This window comes from Tursiops truncatus, chromosome 7 (assembly GCF_011762595.2).
Source record: "Tursiops truncatus isolate mTurTru1 chromosome 7, mTurTru1.mat.Y, whole genome shotgun sequence".
In the NCBI taxonomy this organism is placed as follows: domain Eukaryota; kingdom Metazoa; phylum Chordata; class Mammalia; order Artiodactyla; family Delphinidae; genus Tursiops; species Tursiops truncatus.
This window is the reverse complement of record NC_047040.1, coordinates 9,272,551-9,291,540: the sequence shown is the minus strand read 5'-3', so window position 1 is coordinate 9,291,540 and position 18,990 is coordinate 9,272,551. Positions and strand designations below refer to the sequence as shown.

At 40.7% G+C, this 18,990-nt stretch overlaps 1 protein-coding gene and 1 non-coding gene across 5 annotated transcripts in view; one reads left to right on the top strand and one right to left on the bottom strand.

Annotated features, from left to right (window-relative positions):
* The window catches only part of FBXO36 (F-box protein 36), a 101,038-nt gene that overhangs the window by 27,913 nt on the left and 54,135 nt on the right, over positions 1-18,990 (top strand). The window lies entirely within an intron of this gene.
* On the bottom strand, positions 18,764-18,835 carry TRNAD-AUC (transfer RNA aspartic acid (anticodon AUC)). The gene has a single exon. It is a non-coding gene; the product is annotated as a tRNA-Asp (tRNA).

Here is an 18,990-nt window from a genome sequence, read left to right as displayed (position 1 = left end):
CCTTTCAAGTAATGAAATGCATTTGCCGTGGAAACGGTCTAATAGAACAACGTTGGTAAAGGCCTGGGAAATGGCTTCTCGTGCGATGTTAACAGGAATGTAAATTAGTACATCCTTCCTATGGCAGAAACCATTCGTTGTCCCTAGTATCTATTTTCCCCTGTTCTTAGTAAAAGATTACCTGACTTTTAGCTGAACATGTGAACACAGAAAAAAAAAAAAGACTACGTTTCTCGGTTTCCTCTGCAGCTAGATGTAGCCACATGATCAAATTCTGGCGGGTAGGATGTTGGCAGAAGTGCTGAGTGTCACTTCACAAAAGAGTCCTTGGAACTTGGACCCTTTTTTGTCCCTTCATCCTTGCTGCTGCCTGGAATGCAGATTCGATGACTAGGATTTGAGCAGCCATCCGGCACCATGTAGAAAAGCCAAGTTCTAAAGATGATGGAGTACCAAAAATGGAAGATTCCTGGTCCCCGGGGTCATGGACTGCCTCCTCTTTTACATAAACTGTCTTGTGTAACCCACATTTGGGTGTTCTGTCACATTCAGCTAAACCTAATCCTGACTGATATGCTTCCCCAAAGCAGTTGAGCAATATATATATATATATATATATATATATATATATATATATATTTTTTTTTTTTTTTTGCGGTACGCGGGCCTCTTACTGTTGTGGCCTTTCCCGTTGCAGAGCACAGGCTCCGGACGCGCAGGCTCAGCTGCCATGGCTCACGGGCCTAGCCGCTGCGCGGCGTGTGGCATCTTCCCGGACCAGGGCACAAACCTGTGTCCCCTGCACCGGCAGGCGGACTCTCAACCACTGCACCACTAGGGAAGCCCCAGTTGAGCAATATTTAGTCAGGTATTGTATACCCGTCCTTTGCCCTGGCATCCCACCTCAGGGAATCTATTCTCGGGAGATAATTACACAAATTTGAAATGACACATAAACTGGAAATTCATCACAGTGTTGTTTATAATAACCAAAAAGGTAGGGGGTGGCAGCGAAAACCAGAAGTCTTTCAATAGAAAGTTGGTTAAGTACATTATGCTTACCTCTGTATAAGGGAACACTGCGAAGCTACTGAAAACGGTGATGTTAGATTTAAACATCACATGAATAGATGTCCGTAAGATGACACAAAAGATTATAAATGAACATGTTAATTATTATCTAATCATGTAAAACTAATATATACATACACATGCTCTCACACACACCACACACACACACACACACACACACACGCAATCAATCTCTAAAGGTATATAGAGTCAGAGAAATGTTTGAAGAATGTCTACAAGGATACTCTTCAATGCCTGGAAATGGGATTTTAGATTTTTTTTTTTTACTTCTCACCATGCTTTTTAATATTATTTGAATCGTTTGCTGTCAGCTTTATCATGATTACAAAAACTATAAAGCCTTTTTAATGTTCTCTTTAAAAAATTAATATCATTAAGGAAGTAAGGCGAGGAGTTTTGCCAGCTAACTGTTCAGGAAGAGGTGTGGCCATTGTTGCTAAAAGTCAAACAAGTGAGAACACACTCCAGGAAACCCGACTCAGCTTTTTGAAGTAGTCCGTGGTAGGTGGGGACATCCTAATTGGCAGGTTTTAAAACTTTCTACTGAAAAAATAATTGGAACTTAGATGATCTCCTTAACATAGAATATATTTCAATTCTTTCATTTTACTTTTCTAGATCTGGAGAGTTGGGGTGGGGAAAGGAAATATATTTATGATGTCAGAGTAAACTTAATCATCACAGATTAAATGTAAGAACTCATTACTGTCACTGAAGCTTTGAGTTTTTAAAAATGGCCTCACATCTCCCCTAGAGTAAATCTGTATAGCTTTTCTCCCCATTCCAGTCTCAGGCCATTTATTACTTTTTATGTTTTATTTCATTTTATTTTATTTCTTGTGTTACAAAAAGCTTACTTTATTTACAGAGAAATGAGATGCACTAATACAATTCATAGCAGGTAAATGGAAGTAAAATTGTAGAGCACCTTTGAAGAAGTAAGGCTACTTGTATTTAAGTAGCTACTAAATCAGTAAGGCTACTTATTTCCTGGTAGACCTGTTTATCACAGAGGACTTCCCAGTTTTAAAATTCTATAGCAATAAGTCACCTTCCTTTTTTTAATTTGAGGGATTGCCTGCCAGTTTGACTGGAAGGAGTCTGAAGCCCAACCGGCAAAATGTTTAGCCCTTTTGTGGAGTTTAATATCTTTTTCTCTTTTGTGGTCATTTAAATAACACTGCCTGAGAATTCCTTTTTCACTTTTATCACGTTGATTTGCCCAGCACCTGCCCTCACTTAGCGTTTCAAAAAAGAAGAAAAGCAGCAGACAGCGATGATTTAGCCCCCTTTTTAAGCCCTCTTGTAAAATCAGATGTGGCTGAATTATAGTCTTAATTTTTAAATGTACTCGATATGATTAAAATACGAAATTTCGGGCTTCCCTGGTGGCGCAGTGGTTAAGAATCCGCCTGCCAATGCAGGAGACACGGATTCGAGCCCTGGTCCGGGAAGATCCCACATGCCGCGGAGCAACTAAGCCCGTGAGCCACAGCAAGTGAGCCTGCGCTGTAGAGCCGGCAAGCCACAGCTACTGAGCCCGTGTGCCACAACTACTGAAGCCCACATGCCTAGGGCCCGTAGTTGGCAACAAGAGAAGCCACTGCAATGAGAAGCCCGTGCACCGCAACGAAGAGTAGCCCCCGCTAACCGCAACTAGAGAAAAGCCCGTGTGCAGCAACGAAGACCCAACGCGGCCGAAAATTTTAAAAAACAAAAAACAGGGCTTCCCTGGTGGCGCAGTGGTTGGGAGTCCACCTGCCTATGCAGGGCACACGGGTTCGTGCCCCGGTCCGGGAAAATCCCACATGCCGCAGAGCGGCTGGGCCCGTGAGCCATGGCCGCTGAGCCTGCGCGTCTGGAGCCTGTGCTCTGCAATGGGAGAGGCCACAGCGGTGAGAGGCCCGCGTACTGCAAAAAAAAAAAAAAAAAAAAAAATTCACTTAACAGAAAATAGCCTGCTCATTCACAGCAAAGTACTTCTGTGGCAATTTCTTAATAAAAAGGCTTTCTCAGCTGTTTAATTGCTTGGTATCTTTATTTCATTCTTTTTGATACTTAAATTAAAAGACATAAATACACAAATGCATAATGAGTATACATATAAAGATATGTTTAAATAATGTAAAGTAAATCTAAAATGTTTACTAATACAACTCTATAATTATAAATTAAAATATCAATATTATTTACATAAATAAAATTTTGTATCTTCCAAAGTATAGTTTGATGTATTCATACCCTACATTTGATGTGTTCTAGTACCTAGAAAGCCTAGTGTCACTTTTCAACAATATAGGCTACTGGAAAAATCTCTCACCTTTCTTGATTTGACTTCTGCCGTTTGCTGGCTGGGTGCCAGTTGGATAAGTTAATGTTTTAATTTATTCAATAATTTATTCAATAAGCACTTACCAATTTCAACTCTGTGCCTTTCACCACGGGCACTGGCAGGTTAAAAAAAAAGTCACTAAGACTTGGAGATGGCTTTATAGACTAGTGGTAGTAACAAAAGATAAACAAATAGTTATAGTTCAGTGGGTTACGTGTCCACTGAATAAAACTCTGTAGTAGATACGGGGGATGCTTGTGTGGACTGTGGGCCATAGAAGGCCCTACTGGGATGTGAAGGAGAGATTTTAGACCATCCTCTACAAATGCAGGGAGACATTACAAGGCAAGGAATCCTAGAGAACTTAGCCTTGGAAATCTGGGACCATTTATTCTGGGAAGAGGAGGAAACCAGGGAAGTAGTCAAATGCCGCAGAGTACAGGTATCCCCCGCTTTTCAAAAGTTCGCTTTATTCCACTTAACTTTTAGGAAAGACCGACATTAGTACCTGCTTTCACTAACTGAAAGAAATCCGAAGTTTTTTCGCTTTTATGGAAAAAAAGGTGAAAAGCAAAAATAGCTTTGAGCATTGTTTTGCAGTGACCGCTTGTAGTGGCTGCTCACAAGGAGCAAGGCTCCTTCCCCGGGAGCCACACAGGCATCTCAGCCTCAAGTCGCCATAGCCTTGAACTGTGTCTGTGAGCATCTGCGCTTGATCTCGATTTATTTTGTGCATCCGTTAGCAAGATGTGTCCCAAGGTCATCGCTTCTTTGCTTTATGCCATTCCGGTTTAGGAAAAGTTTCATAGGAATGCTGTACTTCCGGATGGGGGTGGAGGGTAGCTGTATGATAAAATAAAGATAGGTGTACCCTTAGATATGGAGGTTGGCAGGATCCTGGTATTTGCAAGATGGATTCTGTAACATGATGTGTGTGAATGAAAAATGAGGAAATAAAGACAAGGAAAATGGCTGCTTTTTCCAAGCAATTTATTTATAAAGGTAGGAAAAGCATGATCAAAGGATTGTTGTAGTTATTGGAAAGGAAAGGTTTGAGCATGTTGAAGGTTAAGAGGAAGGAGCCAATGGAAAGGGAGAAGATGACAAAATGGTATAATTGAAGTAACATGAACTTTGGTGTCAGACAGACCTGAATTAGAATCTTGTTAAAAAAAAAAAAAAACTAAAAAAAAAAAAAAAAATCTTGTTAGCAGTGCAACCTTACCCAATGAAACTCACCCCCTGAATCTCACTTTCCTCAACTATAACATGAAAACCCAGTATGTAAATGAAGTTTCTTCATTCACATAATTATCTTTTTTTTTTTTTTTTTTTTTTGGCTGCATTGGGTCTTCGTTGCTACACGCGGGCTTTCTCTAGTTGTGGTGAGCGGGGTCTACTCTTTGTTGCGGTGCGCGGGCTTCTTGTTGCAGTGGCTTCTCTTGTTGCGGAGCATGGGCTCTAGGCACACAGGCTCAGTAGTTGCGGCGCATGGGCTTAGTTGCTCTGCGGCATGTGGGATCTTCCCGGACCAGGGCTCGAACCCATGTCCCCTGCATTGGCCGGCGGATTCTTAACCACTGCGCCACCGGGGAAACCCTACATAATTATCTTTAACAGCAGGTGCTGAACATGCAGGAAAGAAAAAATACTTGTCCTTGCTTTCTAGGATCTTACAGACTGGAAGATGTAGTTGTAAAGAATATAAATCAACAAATTTGAGAGATGTTTAGGAGGATAAAAAATTTTTAAGACCTGGTTACTGTTCGGATTTGGAGTAAGAGAGAAGGTTGTACAGTAGACAGTGGCATGGGCATGGGTCCTAACTGGCTCAGAAACATGGGCAGGGACTCCTCATGTTCCATGGTTGAGAGAGAGAATAAAGTGAAAAGTGTAGCACACCCAGTGTCTCAACAGGGTAAACTCAATTTTTGCTAATTATTAATTGATTAATACTATTATTGATTCCCAGGTTCTTTGGAAAACAGTGATACCTGTAGGTTGGCGAACTTTTTCTGTAAAGTGCCAGATACGAAATATTTTATTTTATTTTTTAATAAATTTATTTATTTATTTTTGGCCGCTTTGGGTCTTCGTTGCTGCGCACGGGCTTTCTCTAGCTGTGGCGAGCTATGCGGTGTGCAGGCTTCTCATTGCAGTGGCTTCTCTTGTTGTGGAGCGTGGGTTCTAGGCACACGGGCTTCAGTAGTTGTGGCATGTGGGCTCAGTAGTTGTGGCTCATGGGCTCTAGAGCACAGGCTCAGTAATTGTGGTGCACGGGCTTAGTTGCTCTGCAGCATGTGGGATCTCCCCAGACCAGGGCTTGAACCCGTGTGTCCTGCATTGGCAGGCGGATTCTAAACCACTGTGCCACCAGGGAATCCCAGGAAATATTTTAGGCTTTGTGGGCCATATATGGTCTCCACTGTATATTCTGCTTTGTGTTTATGTTTTTTTTGTTCTTTCCTTTTTAAAAATGTAGAAACCATTCTTAGCTCAAGCTGTGGTCATATTTGGCCTGTTGGCTGGGGTGTGCTGAACCCTGTTAATGCCATTCCCCACACAAGAACCCAGGAAGAGGCGGCTAGAGGAGAAGACATTGAGGTGGCATATCCAGGTAGAGATGTTCCTTAGGCCAAAAGATCGGGGCTGGAGGTATAAGTGGTGAATCGTCAATATACTGATGGTGGGGAGCCAAGGAAAGAGTCTTAGGGATGGGTGAGATCACCCAGGAAGACTCTGTAGAGTCAACCCAGTAAGATGAGGGAAGGGCCAAAGACAGGACTACAGAAAGCCCTGTTCTTCTCCAGGATCAGAGTGAAGGTCACAGTCCCAAGCAGGCTGACCAGCCACTCCACAAGAGGTAAACCAGTTTCGGTGCAGTGGCTTACATGCTGTGACAGAGTTATGCACAGGGTCCTGTGAGGGAACACAGACGAGGCATGAAACCAGCCTGGTCTTGAAAAGGGAGCTCAAAGTAGCACACCTTAACAGTCTTGTGAGATGCCTGAGAATTAGCCAAGTATTCTAGGCAGAAGGAACCGCCAACACAAAGGCACGGAGGAGAGGGAGACAAGTACAGGTACTGGTTTGTAGACAGATTAAAATGTAAGGTAAGGCATAGGCTGGGACAGATGAACAAGGCCAGATCAAGGAGCGTTTTATCTGTAGTGCCAATGCCTTGAAAGGGATGGGGAGCCCTGGAAGAGTTTTAAACAGAGGGTTGACACGATCCCACTGATGTTTCAGAAGGAGCACCCTGGCAGCAGATGTATGAAGGATGACTTCCAGGAGGGTAAATCAGGGGTTGGTAGAGAATAGAAAACCTTTGGACCTGTCCAAGAGGAAAACACTTAGGGTTCCTTAATCAGCAATAGGCTGGTAAATGGTTTACAACTGGTTCTCCAAGGGCAAAAGCCCTGATGCGTAGCAATTGCCGGTTTCTGTGGTGTAAATATTTCCCTCATGGCCAAACGAAGGCAAGTAGTGGGAATACGGAGAAGGGCTGGATTCGAGATTTAGGAGTTGAATTGATACTTAACAACTGATTAAATTGGGGTGAAGAAGTATAGGCTTTTCCAGGCTTTGGGGGTTTGAGATTGGGATATCACTGAAATAGGGACAACAATAAATAAGTAAATCTACATGGTCTCTCTCCCCTTACTAGAATGTAAACTCCATGGATATAGGGACTTTTAATTATTTCCTACACTGCTGTGTCCCTAGCACCTAGAACAGTAAGTGCATGGCACGTGGTTGACACACAGTAAATTTTGTTGTTGTTGTTGTTTTTTGTCTGTTTTAATTTTCTTTTTTGGCCACGCCAAAAAGAAAGATCGCGTGGCTTGCGCGATCTTAAGTTCCCTGACCAGGGACTGAACCAGGCCCGCAGCAGCGAAAGGGCAAAGGGAGTGCTAACCACTGGACCGGCAGGGAATTCCCTTGATAAATTTTTTTGAATGAATGAGTAAATGTTTCCCAGTTAAGCCACTACAGAGATCACTGCTGACTTAAGAAGTAGCAGTGCCCATGAAGCACTGTGAAGCTGTTAACTGAAAAACTGGGTTTGTCTCTTGGTGGGTGTTGAGCCAAAAGACACAACCAAGCCAGAGACCAGGAGAAGGAAGGATTTATTATTGCTTGAAATGAGTAAGGAGGACACGGGGGATCTTTTCCAAAGCAGTATCTTCTAAGCAGCAAAGTTGGTTAAGTTTTAAGCTAAAGGTACATGTATCTTCATGAAGAGGCTTGGGCTGTCGGTGGACAGAGTCCAAGCTGTAGCTGACTGAAGTTACAAGGAACGGGAAATGTCAACATCAACATCCCTTAGGTTCCAGTTGATCTGGTGGTTGAGTGCTTCAGGCTAATCTTTACTGCTGAAACAGAACTGGGAGTCTTTACAACTGATATATTATCTTTGCTGTTGTTACTTCTCTTGCCTGATAACAGTTTGTTCCTGCATTCTTTTGTTCCCTGAAGATCATTAATTACTAATACCTGTTCAGGGGCAAGCATTGTGGCCAGGCTTAGATTACCAAATGGCTCAGGCCCCAAATGGCTTTTCTTCTGTCGAGAAAGCCGTGCCTAGTTCTCTTTCTTAGGGGACCCCCCTACCCTATCTGCTTACAGAGCTAGGGTGTAGTAGGTTGAAAAGAGATGGGATGAGGAATTTGAGACAATGCACAGACAACAGTTTGAAAATCTCATCTCTGAAAAATAGGCAACACAATGGATGGCAGCCAACTGGAGGACATTTTATGTTACTTTGTCTCAGGAAAAATGAACCTTGGGACTTCCCTGGTGGCATGGTGGTGAAGACTCCACACTCCCAATGCAGGGGGCCCGGGTTTGAACCCGGTCAGGGAACTAGATTCCACATGCATGCTGCAACTAAGAGTTCACATGTCATAACTAAGGAGCCCTCCTGCCACAACTAAGACCGGCACAACCAAATAAATAAATATTTAAAAAATAAAATAAAATAAATAAGTGAGGCTGAATGCCCTCATAAATCTATTAAAAAAAAATGAATCTTAGCATATAGCTTCCAGGAGCCACCCTGAGCCCTAGGACTGGGGAGCTGACAAGACATACGGCATCAAGACCTTGTGTTAAAATCACAGCCCAAATAAAAAATCAAGAGCTGAGTCTGCAAGAGAATGAAGGACAGATAGGAGGTGTGGAGATAATGTGAGTTCCACTGGCGGTCAGAAGTCAGAGGCTAGAAGCCAGGAAAGGTCTAGATTGTATGGCTTGTCAGATGATTTTGCTCAATTCCAGTTTAGCTTAAGCAGAAAGAGCCTGGGATGCTTTGGCCAGCTGTTAAACTTGAGCCCTAGAATGGAACTTCATAAATATTGACATGAAAACTCTCACAAGCTTGCATTTGTGGTCATGGGTATAACTTGGGAAAAGAACTAACTCTTTGAATAAAATGTTTCCTTTAACCTTTTTTCCAAGAAAATGCTTTTTCTCCCCAAGAGAACATTTTATAAATAATTTTAATTTCTGTACCTCATATAAATATTTTTAGGCATTGCTTTATTTTAAATTGTATATTTGGAAATCTACGCTATCATACCAGACGGCAGGCCAGACAAAACTGAAGGTTTAATTGAGGACTTTTCCTTGAATTATTTTATCTTCTTTTCCCTCTAATAAGTGCTTTCCTCCTTTAAATCAGTTTCGTTCCTGGCTTAGGGGAGTTCCCCAAGACCAGGCTTTGAAATGCAAGGGCATAAGATTTTAAATTTCAAAAGCCCAAACTTTGGATGGGGGAGGGAGACGAGTTTTTGGCACAGACAATAGATTGGTTAGGATGTGCAGAGAGCCTGCCCGCCTATTCTACAACCCGGCAAAGCTCCCAGATTGTAGGTGGAAAAAGACATGCAGAGAAGCGGGAAGGAGGATTTAGATGCTGCTGGTCCAGTGAAGAGTCCTTGGCCATTTCCTTCCAAGCTGCTCTGGGGGGTGAAGGTCAAAAACCCGGCAGCCTCCCCAGGTAGATTGAGGCTCCAAGCTGAGCAGACCTCCACCCTCCCCTCCCCACCAGGTGCCTCCCACGGTGGCTTGTTGCAAGAGAAGGCAGTGACTGGACGGACCTCACGGTGTCCCCAGCCGTGTGGTCTGAGACTCCAACAGGACTCAGACAGTCAGAAGACGCCTCCTTCTGCATCCACCAGCGGTGCGGGGGGGTGGTGGGGGTGGGGGGGGAGGACATGTTGCCAAGAGGGCACTGGGAGGAGACTGATGCTGCCCTTACCAGTTACCATGATAACCCAAGAACAGGTGGGATGGAGGGTATCTCACCTCTCGCTGGCTTGTAAATAATGCCATGGAGGACTCACCTCTCCTCTGAAACTTGAACTGAGCCTCCAACAGAGAAGAAGAAGGTGCCAAAGTTAACCTAGCAAGTCATGTGAGTGGCGGACAAATAAGATCTTGTACTGACTGTTATGACACAATAACATGACTCACACTACATCTTGAAGAATGAGTTTTTCTAGAGGACAAGGCAGCAGGGGATGCTCTAGGCATTGGACATGCATGTGCAAAGGCATGGCAGTATAATCAAAACATGGTACTTCCAGACAACTTGCTGGAGTGATGATAAGAAATGATACTGGTCAGGGAGCAGTATACTGATGACTCAGAGGCCAGTTCCTCATCGTGTTTGCAAAGCATCTTCTACACGGAAGATGCACTGCGCTGTATCGTGGTCTGAACGCGGGTTGGAAAAGAATTCCCAGACACAAGGCAGAATGTAAAGAAGATAGAATTTATTAGAGAGAGGGTCACTGCCAGAACGGTGGGCCAACTTCCTAGTAGTCTGGGAGAGTCGAGCCCGAACGTGTGCTATTGATCAGTTTTTATAGCTAGAAAACAATGGAATGGTCAGAGGTGAAAATTTCATTTACTGATTGGTCGAGGCACATATACCTTCCTTCTATAGCGTGGGAGTGGGACAGGGCGGATGCCTTTCCTTATTTGGGACAGGTCCCATTGCCCAGGTGGGCGTTGCCCAGGTGGGCTCAGGAATTTCGTATCCATCACAACATGGTGGGGAGGGCGATTAAGAGTCAGGTAGGGGGTGTAACTCTGACACTTTTTCAGTCAGGGTCGTCCTTTGTCCTTGAAGTACCACTGTCCTTGGAGCACCACAGGCTGCGCAACCAGGGTGCTCCAGACAAGAGCTTTCAAGGAGCTGGCTATAGAAAGCATACAGACACGAAAACAAATGCATGAGTGAATATCAAAGCATTTGAATAAAGTGCTCGTGATTGCTGTTTTCCTCTTATTCTCCTTTATAATCTGCAGTTTAGCAGGAAAGGTTGTTAGATGTAATCCTGTGGTTATAATATAAAAAACATGCACCGTTTGTCTCCAGTGAGCACCTCAGCTTTAGGATAGGATGCTGAAGGAACTTTGCTTACTGCCTGCGTGCTTGGGAGGGCTACATGGAGCACGCTGGGTGAGCAGCAAAGCAGTCTACCAGCTCCTCTGTCTCACCATCTGGCTTCTCCAGTCCTCAAATAACACCTGCCCTGACCGCCCTATTGAAAATGGAACCCCCATCTGCCACCCAACACTCCCTATTTTCTTTTCCTTGTTTACTTTTCTTCACAGCATTTATCACGTTCTAATACACAATGAAATATATTTACTTGTTTTGTTTATCGGCATCTCCCTTCCCCCCCCCAGTAGAAAGTAATCTCCATGGGGGCAGGGGTTTGTCTGTTTTGCCTAGAACAATGCAATGCCCCTAGTCCTTGTGAAATGTGGAATGAATGTAATGCCATGACTTCTTAGCACATCAGTCACACCCCCATCAAATGTAAGTTAAAAACCCATCCATGGGCTTCCCTGGTGGCGCAGTGGTTGAGAGTCCGCCTGCCGATGCAGGGGACATGGGTTCGTGCCCCGGTCTGGGAGGATCCCACATGCCGCGGAGCGGCTGGGCCCGTGAGCCATGGCAGCTGAGCCTGCGCATCCGGAGCCTGTGCTCCGCAACGGGAGAGGCCGCAACAGTGAGAGGCCCGCGTACCGCAAAAAAAAACAAAAAAAGAACAAAAAAACACCTCATCCAGTGCCAAATATTAATTAATGGATCAGCACCATTTGGATTATAAATGTTACTGCTTCCCTCCGGGATTACGGACATTGAAGAGCTGAGGCTTCTGGTCATTCCACTAAGGCAACAGGTTGAACAGATTTAGAGGCTTTGGGGTCAGATGGACCTGGGTTCAGATTCTCCTAAGCAGCGAGTGAGTTAGGGCAAGCTTTTCTAAACTTCCTTGAGTCTTAGTTTATTCATCTATAAAATGTACAGTGATACTAACCTCCTAGGGTTGCTGTAAAGACTGGATGGGATAAAGCATAAAGCACCCTACATGTGGTGCAGGGTATGTACTCGATGAGATCTGTTATTATTTTCTCATTATCATTTTGGGAGCTGTATTAGTCTTCTGGGGCTGTCATAATAAAATACCACAAATTGGGTGGCTTTAACAACAGAAATTTATTTTCACGTAGTTTTGGAAACTGGGAAGTCCCAGATCAAGGTGTTGGCAAGTTTGGTTTCTCTTGAGGCCTCTCTCGTTGGCTTGCAGATGGCCACCCTGCACTGTGTCCTCACATGGCCCTTCCTGTGTGCATGTGCATCCCTGGTGTTTCTTCCTCTTCTTAGGAGGACATCAGTCCTGATGGATTAGGGCCCCTCCCTTATGACCTCATTTAACCCTAATTACCTGTTGAAAGGCCCTATCCCCAAATATAGTCACAGTGGGGGTTGGGAGTTCAACATAGGAATTTGGGGCGGAACACAGTTCAATCCATAACAGATGCTGAGGAATTTTCAACAAAGTATATCCAATTTTGATATATTTAGTAGTTAGGAAATATTTAAATCCCAGAAATAAAAATGTTTTATTGGGTTTTATTTGTTTGTTTTTTGACTAGCAGATAGGCACTGAAAAGGGCGTAGATGCAAGTATTTGGTAGCTGGTGTTCATTTTACAAACAAGAAGAAAAAGAAAACCAAGGGAAGAGGGAAACATGTGGAGAGAAACAGAAAGAAGACACAGAAATAAAACTATGAAATGACCCCTTACCGAATGGTAGGGCTGTACGTGAGGATGCATTTGAAGAGAACAGTACCAGGGAACAAGAGGAAATATAACTAGCTCCCACTGGAGAGAAAGGAGAGAGAGAGAGAAAAACTATATTTCTTTCTTTTCTTTTCTTTTTTTTTCTTTTTTCTTTTTGGCTGCATGGCATGCAGGACATTAGCTCCCCAACCAGGGATTGAACCCGTGCCCCTGCAGTGGAAGTGCGGAGTCTTTCTGATGGCAAATGTTTATCTAATCAAGAGAGAAACTGTCAGCTTCTTGGTCAGTTGAGTCTGATGTCCCCTCCTTCCCTGCCAGGGAATTCAGCACGTGTAGAGCAGAGCTCCTTCTAACTAAAATATTTTATTTATTTATTTACTTGGTTGCGCCAGGTCTTAGTTGCAGCAAGCAAGCTCCTTAGTTGTGGCTTGCCAGCTCCTTAGTTGCGGCATGGTTGTGGGATCTAGTTCCCTGACCAGGGATGGAACCCAGGCCCCTTGAATTGGGAATGTGGAGTCTTAAACCCTACACCACCAGGAAAGTTCCTGGGGGAGATTTTTAAAATAAGTTTTTTACCAGTAGATTACTATTTTGTACCAAAAGCAAAACCATAGACACCTTCCAATTGTAAATAGTAATTTTATAAAGAAGCAGCTTACAGGCTTAGGGGCAGGTACATCTCTAAATTCACCCTGCAAAGTGGAGCCATAGACACTGGGGCCTTCCTACCTGCTTAGTCACTTTTCCTGCCCATATCCAGGAAGGTTTTGGCGAGAGCGTTCCAGATTGTATTATTTTTTCCAGGCATTGTTCCAGAATGCCTGGAAAAAATAATATTGTACTAATGCAAAAAAAAAAAGAAAGAAAGAAAAAGAAAGAAAAGGCTCCTCTTGCATCTGTGTTCCGAGTTGTTTTTTCTTGGTTTGATCTTATTGTTTTGTAGAGTACTCTGAATTTCTTTGAGATTTGTAGCACACCCATCTGGCAGACACACTTAGTATTTTGGGGTCAGGCCTCTGCAAAGTGTGTGTTAGAAGTGACTGGCGTGGCCTTGACTCACACTGCCTTCCTACACTTGGGAATGGTCCCACCATCTCCAGACTTAGAAAATTGTGGGTTTCATCAAGTTTTTTAACTGGAGCTGCAAGAGTGGATCTGTGCATCTTCTAAACCTAGGGAACTACGTCTGTATTCTTGGCCTGTCATGTTAACAAATTCCAGTAATAATTCGATAGGAAAGAAAAATTAAAACGTATCTGGTACTCTGCTAAGCACATGTACACATAACAGTTCATGTTAATCCTCCCAGAAGATATGAACAAGAGCAGGCAAACAGAGATTATGAGCCCCGCCAAAGCTACCCGCTAGTAAGTCCTCACCTGGAATGTTCCTCTGGGTCCAAAGCACCTGCTCTGATGTGCTTGAAGCCCCATTTGTGCCTTCACCTGTAGGAACTCAGTGACATCCATCCACTTTGGCATGATGTCCGTATTTTATGCTCTCATTACTTACATGACTCTTATCCCCCCTGAATCAAAAGTACTCATGTTGGATATGTATTGGAAAAAATATTTATTATCAGTATGTATAGTTTTCTTATTTATTCTCTTTCCTTTATGCAAAATATTGTACAAGTTTTGCTTTCAGAAAATCTGCATCATAAGAGATTGTGTCTGAAGTGTAAACAGCCAAGTCATGATGCATGGTAAGGAGAAAATGAGAGTAATCGTGAATTCTGTAGGACCTCCAATATGATTTATTGTAATAGAATGTTTTTAAATAAAGAATATTGCTTAAAGTTGCATTTCTGGATCTCATGACCTAGGAGAGGAAGCAAATCTAATAGCTACCACCTCTGTAGTGAATTTTCAAGTCAAAATAATAGCTTCTAATCAGTCACCTCTAGAATGTTGATTCCAAGATTTCAGCCAGAGAATAAGGATGGTACTAAAGCATGCGTAATAAGCCTGAGTGCGGTGCTATCCCTCGTTCCTGTGCCACTTTATAAAATAAAAATGGTATTATTATTATTTATTGTTTTTAAAGTAATACTTTTCCCATAAAATCTTGTAGTATTACTTTTTGCATTTATCATAATAGTCCATCTAGATTTTATTTTTGAATGTAGTTGGAGGTAGAAGTTTAAATTTATTTCTTTTAAGTAGATGCCTTATCATATCAACACTATTTATTAATAATTCATCCTTTTCTTCTGAAGTTGAAATAATACCTTTACCATACATTAGTTTCCCATTTACATCTGACGCTACTTCTGAACTTTATTCCAGTCTACCAGTATATTTGTTTATTATATACAAATACCATACTATTTATTTATAATCGCCTTCTATTACATTCTAATATATTACAAGACATTATTCTTTCTTCCCAAGATTTTCTTGGCAATTTTCACATATTTATTTTATAATATGAATTTTATAAAATTTTGTCCTCTTACCAAAATAGGAAACTGAATTCTGATTGTTGTTGCATTAGGTTTATATATTAATTTGGGAGAGGGTGAGTTTCTTTTTTTAGAAATTGAAATTTCCAATCTTAGAATATGAAATGTCACTCAATTTGTTCAGGTATTGGCGTTAGGACCATCAGTAACATTGAATAGCGTTTTTTTTATTAGGTTCTGTAACCTTTATGTTCGTTATTTTTAGGTATTTTAGTGTTTTAAATTATTGTGTGTGGGGTACATTTTTTCCCATATCCATTTCTAAATGCTTATATTATAAATATTATATATAAATTATTTATTTTAAATAAAGCTATTTTATGTATAATTTTGTATATCCAATCTCCCTATTAAATTTTCATGAATTCTATTCAATAGTAGATTTTTAGCTATCCTATCTATTAAAACACCTTCTCTTCCTTCCATTTATTTTCTTATTTTATTGTATTAGCTAGAGAACCAAAAGTACTGTTGAATAAAAGTGGCCTTGTTCCTGATTTATATGTCAAGGCTTCAGTATTTTACCATTCAATATGGTGTTTACCAGGTGTATGGGTTTGTATATATGTGAGTGTGTGTGTGTGAATATATTTTATATTTAAGTAGTTTAATTCTATCACTATTTTTCTTAGGATTTTTTTTTTTTTTTTTTTTTACTTAGGATTTATATTAGGAATGGCTACTGAATTTTGTCAGCATTTTGGGACTTTGATTAATCTAATCCTAGGATATTTTCTCTTTGATTTATTAATGCAGTGAATTATATTGATATTAAATATTAGGAATGTAGTTTAGGAAAATATATGAGTAACCTTCAAGTGTGGGAGGCCTTCTTAATATAGGAAACACAAAAGTCATAAGGGAAAAGATTTTAAGTTTAGAAAAAAATGTTGGGAACTTCCCTGGTGGTCCAGTGGTTAAGACTCCGTGCTTTCATTGCAGGGGGCACGGATTCAATCCCTGGTTGGGGAACTAAGATCCCGCTTGCTGCACGGTGCAGCCAAAAAAGAAAAAGAAAAAACCTTACATTTCTGAAATGGTCATACAGCATAAACAATGTCAGTTGACACCCTTATGAAACAAAGAATTATAACCACTACTTAGGATAAAAAGACCTTTTATGAATTGATAAGAAAAGGATAAGCCATAAGGGAAAATAAAAACAACACGATACGATCAGGCAATTCATTAATTCAACAATTTTTTTTTTTTTTTTTAGTTCCCACTATATTACTGACACTCTTCTAGATCCTGAGATAATAGCAATGAGCAAAACGATCAAAGACTCCCAGCCTCCTGGACCTAATGTTCTAGCGGGGGGATTCATCTCACAATATGTTCTGGAGGTCCCTCCCCGGCAGCACATGGAGATCTTCCTCATTCTTTTTTAGGACAGAGAATGACAAGTGCATACTCCTTTGTATGGTTGTGTGAAAAGTTTATTCAACCAGTCTCCTGCTGCCACACGCAGGTTGCTTCTAATCTTTTTAGCTTTTGCAAATAATACCTCAGTGGAGAACCTCGTTTATTATTAGATCATGCTAAATTTCCCTCCCTAGCTGTTGTACCATGATCATGAGATTTCCTGTTTCTCCACAGCCTTTTGCTAACAGAGTGTTTTCAGTCTTCAGGATTTTGTCAGTCTGGGTAGGTGAGAAACAGAAAACACATACGTTGGTGTGATTTTAATGCACTTTCTATTATTCTGAGTGAAATTGAGCATCTTTTCATGTTTATGGGCCATGTGAATTTTTTTCCTGTGAACTTGGTTTTCCTGTCTTTTGCTCACTTTTAAAATTAATTTGTTGGTCGTTTCTCTATTTCTACAAACTCTTTAGGGAGATTAACCCTTTGTTGTGATATTAACTGTGAATGTTTTTCCCAGTTTATCATTTTTCTTTTGTCTTTGTTTGCTGTATTTTTTTTAAAATCAGGCTTCTTGCTATGCTTTTAGTACAGTGAAAATTACCCTTTTTAGGTCCCATAAATTTGATAAATGTATAACCACCACCATATAATAAAGATATAAAATATTTTCACCAACCCCAAAAGTTTTCTCATGTCCGTTTGCAGTGAGTCCCCTTTCCCACCTCCATCCCCTGGTACCACTGACCTGATTTCTGTTTTGCCTTTTTCAACGTGCCCTAAATGGAATCATACAGTATATCTGGTTCTTTTTTATATCTGGCTTCTTTCACTTAGCATAATGCTTTTGAGATTCAACCATGTTTTTGCATGTATGAGCAGTTCTCTTTATTGCTGAGTAATATTTCTTCGTTTGGATGTATTTATCTATTTACCAGTTGATGGATATTTTGGTTGTTTCCAATTTGGAGGTACAGTGTATTATGAGCAAAGCTGCTTTAAACATTTCCATACAGGTCTTTGGCGACTTTGCCGTACAGAAGTTTTTTATATTTATATAATCAAATGCATAAATCTTCTCTTTTATGGCTTTTGGAATTTGAGACATAGTTAGAAAGATAATAAGAGGATTCACTATTTTTTTTCCTTCTAGTACTTGTATGGTCTCATTTTTTTTACATGCAGATCTTTGATCTATTTGTAATTTATCCTGATGTGAGGCATAAATCAATTTTCTTTTTCCAACTGGCCACCCAATAGTCCCCAAATTCCTATATAAATCTTTTAAATCTGATTTAAGAAAATCTATTTTACAATTATTTGTAATTGCTTATAGTTTATTAGAAACATTTTAAGTTTATTACAATTATTTGTGTTTATCACAAATATTCAATTAAAGTTAGAAGTTAAAAACCTATTTTTCTTTAAACCCTCAAATACAACTTACAAATCTAGGAAATTCAATTATAAATCAAGTAATTTTGTATTAAAATTAAAACACTCATTTTCATTGTTCTTTGATTAATGTGTAATTAGCTTATACATTTAACAAATTGTAATCCCTTAAACATTTAAGCACAGTTTACAAACTTAATCAAATTACCTTAAAAATTATAAATTAAAGCCACAAAACTTGCAAATCTAATAAATTCTCTTAAATTTAAATAACACTGACAAACATGATTAAATCCTCTTAAGCATTTCAATCTATCTCATGAATTTAATATATTTGGTTTTCGCAAGTACTTCTGAAATCTAAAGAGACATAATTACAAATCTAACAAAATCAAACCACATGTTTATAAAACTGTAGAGAAACAAACTTAAAAATGTAGATGATCAAACTCTTTTAAACATTTAAACATCTTAAAATCGTTATAAATTTAATAGATATTCCTAAGTTTAAACGTTGACTACCAACTTAATCATTTGCATTAGCCTATGTATTTAAATTAAAATGACAAATATAGTATGTCAGATTCTTGACAGCATTTTAAACATCTTAAGGATACACAAAGTGCAGCTTCTAGTTATAGTACTATTGTATATCTTCCCTGCCTCTAGCAGTGCCGCTAAAACGATAATTATAGGGTTTTTCTAAAGCGTAAACCCGCAAAGACAAAAGAGAATGGGAAAGGCGACAAAGGCAACAATTTTGCATGCTGAAAAGCAGATGACTTACTGGTAGCTGATTTAACAGCCCTGAAAAAGCTGAATTCTAAGCTAGTGGTAGGGAAGTCAGGAAGTAATCAGATTTGTGCCCCAGAACCTCAGAGCAGGGTGGCTCAGGAATGGGCGGAAATAGGTTCTTTTTGAATGCTAGAGTAAAAAAGGACCTTCGAACAAGAAGGATGTTTGACATCCTGTTTGTGTGTGTGTGTGTGTGTGTGTGTGTGATCCCATTTCCCTGACCAGGGATCGAACCTGGGCCCCAGCAATGATAGCGCCGAGTTCTAACCACTGGACCACCAGGGAATTCCCAACAACCTGTTTAAAATGTGGTTAGAACCACCTTCATCTTCGTCCCCTACTCTCCTTTGCACAACCAGCAAGAGCTTTGCCTCACCACCCAGGAGAAGACCAGAAGTTTGGTCTCTGGAGGGGTAAACTAGGGATACAATGGACTCAGG